The sequence below is a fragment of the Seriola dumerili genome, unplaced genomic scaffold (assembly GCF_002260705.1).
Source record: "Seriola dumerili isolate Sdu_G_001 unplaced genomic scaffold, Sdu_1.0 BDQW01000052.1, whole genome shotgun sequence".
Lineage (NCBI taxonomy): Eukaryota > Metazoa > Chordata > Actinopteri > Carangiformes > Carangidae > Seriola > Seriola dumerili.
The window spans coordinates 22,652,920-22,656,336 of NW_019174307.1; positions in this window are offsets into that span (position 1 = coordinate 22,652,920).

Here is a 3,417-nt window from a genome sequence, read left to right on the forward strand (position 1 = left end):
CTTTCATGAGCCTCGACACGGTTCACAGAGCAACTGAAATGCACATTTTTATTTTTTAAAAATTCCAGATAAATGCAAATCCAGTTAAATAATGTGGTCTGTATTTTATAATAAAGGAAGCACGTTAAGATGTTGCTGACTTATGTCAGTAGAACGAGTAGTGATTTGCAGACGGCAACTCTCCAGGCGGTAAGAGAGTGAGTACCTGCTTTTAAGGACAACACAGGCTGCCTGACAAAAAGTTAGAAATATATGATATGGCACATAGGAAAGAAAATGAATAACGTGAATAAATTATTCACATAAAATTAATACAATGCCCAGGATAAAGGATAAAATAAATATATAATATTTAAACAATAAAAAAGTGATTATTTGATATACTTTGTAATTTGCAGTTGAAGGAAAAATTAGGAATGAAGCAAGTAAATACAGTTTTGTAGATATATGAAGAAAATAAACAGATCAGGAAGTGAAAGTAATCAGATTACATTTCTGCACTTCAGTAAAAAGAAAAAGTTCCAAAGTTTTCATCAAGCAGTAAATATGATTTGTTAAATGTTGGAGTCTTGAGTTTTAAATCGTCTTTTGCAAACAAAGGACAGACAATGGTGAGAAAAACAACCCATTTCTCTCATCTCTGTTCTTTATCTCTGGTTAACTCGCAAGTAAAAGCTAATACACACACACACACACACACACACACACACACACACACACACACACACACACACACCACACACACACACACACACACACACACACACACACACACTGCTTTCCAGTCTCCTGCAGAGCCAAATTGTTCAGATCAGACCCCCCACTCGTTGCACACTCTTAGCTCCATGTCTTGTCGTTCTTTTGTGATGAAGTGAAGTGTTCTCCTTTGTTATATCTGAGAGAAAAGAACGGGAGAAGAAGCCTCAAAAAATCCCGCCTGCGGAAAGCGACAAAACACTTAAAAAATAAGGACAGTGGACGAATGTATTTTGAGGTAATGACTTACAATGATGAGTAATCATGAAGAATAAGATGCTTTTATAATCTTTGAAACGTGGCAGGTTTTTGATACGATCTCCATCTAAAGAAAGTCGGTTTCAAATCACCTAAATCATCGCAGCTTTACTGAAATGGAGTTTGACAGTTTTAACGGAAAGAGATCTGATGTGTCAAATTATTTGACCACATTGTGTTTTAGCTTCGTTTAGGTGGCACATAGATTTCCACTGACCAGCGGTCTGGCCACATGTTACTTAGGGACACGTTGACAGTATACAGTCAACAACAGACAGACAGACAGACAGGCAGTACACACCCTCTGACACTGATACTGAATGTGGAATGTGGGTTTTATGGGCTTATAAATGCACACACACACACACACACACACTTTGCACTCATCTGTGTGCACACACACTCACACATACACACACATATACACCCATCCATTCAAGCATGCAAGCATCCACCCACCCACACATGCAAACACACACAAACACACACGCACCTAGGTATCTGTGACCACTAATTGTGTCTGGCCAGTGCCGTCCCCAGCAGCCAGGGTCATGAGAGTGCTGCGGTGCAGGACAGGGTAGCCATTGCGGTAGTCTCTTAAACATAGCTTATCCTGAGGCCTGTTATTACCCTGAGAAACTATCATCCTTTTCTCCTCAAAACCATCCCGCTCAGTCAATTTAATGAAGCAGGCATTCCTACGGAGGGAAATGAGCAAAAACTCCCACAGTCCCACGCAGCACCAGCAATTAATGGTTCCAGACAACAACCTCTGAGATGGAGACAGGGACTTTCTTACAGCGGATAGGTTTATCCTAACAATGCTGCTGTCACTTTGTCTCTCCGTATCTTGTCTTTGTTCGGCCTTTTCAGTTCTTCAAGTACCCTCTCCCATACGTCTGTGACCTGCACTAACACTATCAGAGCAGTGTCACTTTTTAAAGATGCAATCACAAAAATTTTAGCTTTCCTGTAGTAAGTCTAACATGCAGTGTGCATGTGGGTGATCAGCACTGTTGACTGATGAGTCATGACAGGCTTCGACCGACTTTATGCATCATATTTTGGATCATAACAGAAGCTCCCTGGGAGTGACCAAGACAACATTTTATTCTCAAGGCAAAAAAGAACCACAGCTATAAAGAATTTTTGCCTGGATATCAATAATTGAAAGAGAAATAGACTAATGAGGATATATGAGTGTATATCCTTTTATTATTGGCAAACATTTCTGGCTTTGAACTCTCAACTCTGGTCATGAGATAATATATTTTCTGAGGCTAAACTTTTCTATCAGAGATGACAGCAAGATGTCAACAGTAAAGTTGAGGTAAAGCTTTCTAATTAAAACGTAAAAATAAAAACCAACTCCACGTCTCAAGCTAATTCTACTCTCAAATTATTGCTAGATTATTGCTAACTATTTTGATAATCAACTAATTGTCTCAGTGAGTTTTTTTAAGCAAAGCCAAATATTTGCAGATTTCAGCCTCTCAAAACAGAAGATTTGCTTTAGTTAACTGAATGTTTTTGGCGTTTTGGAGCAAACAACACAATTTAAGACGTCACATTTGGCTCTGTGAGGTTGTGATGTGCCTTTTTGTGATAAGTCGGTTTTGGTCCATAATGCTGGTTTGCTGATACAGTCACCAAAGCGTTTTGCAGTGTGAAATACTGGTCAGACTTTTCTTCTTTCTTTCTTTGTGTGTTGTGGAAAATCTCTGCAAAGTTACCTGGCGACAGTAACTGACTTCCTTCAAACATTATGTGTCTTCTAGAAAGTCGTCTTTTCTTTTTAAAAATTCCCAAAACCAGCTGCAATTCTTCCTGCTACCACTGTATGTGATGGCCTCTACTTCATATTTGTCCTGTTGGAATGAATTTCCTGTTTCACTTTCAGTATAATGTCAGTTGTTTAAAGAGGGCAGAGCTGCTTGCTGAGTGACAGCGCAGCCTTTAACTTTTCTCCTCCTCCCGCGGACTCCCCTTCAACTGTTGACTTGAATTAGTCTCCTGCTGCCTTTATTAGCAGCAGCGGTGGAATCAGAGAGGCCTGTCTGCGTGGATCACCGAGGAAGGAAGGGGAGGGGAGGGGGGGGGGGCAGCGACCACTAAGTGCTTCACTTCTGATCTCTGCTGGGGGTCATGGGGTCGCCGCTCAGCCTCACCCTGATGACTTCTGACACCGCATGAGCGCCCAAAACCACACGCGAGCACACACACACACACACACACACACACACACACACACACACACACACACACACACACACACGATTTGAATTCAAGAGCACAAAAAGCCACATCCTCGGGGACTGCTGGAGCACTGATACAATTAACTCAAGTGCAACTACTCTTGCACAAGTATCGCTCAAATATTTATTCACAGTAAAAAGAGCAGCT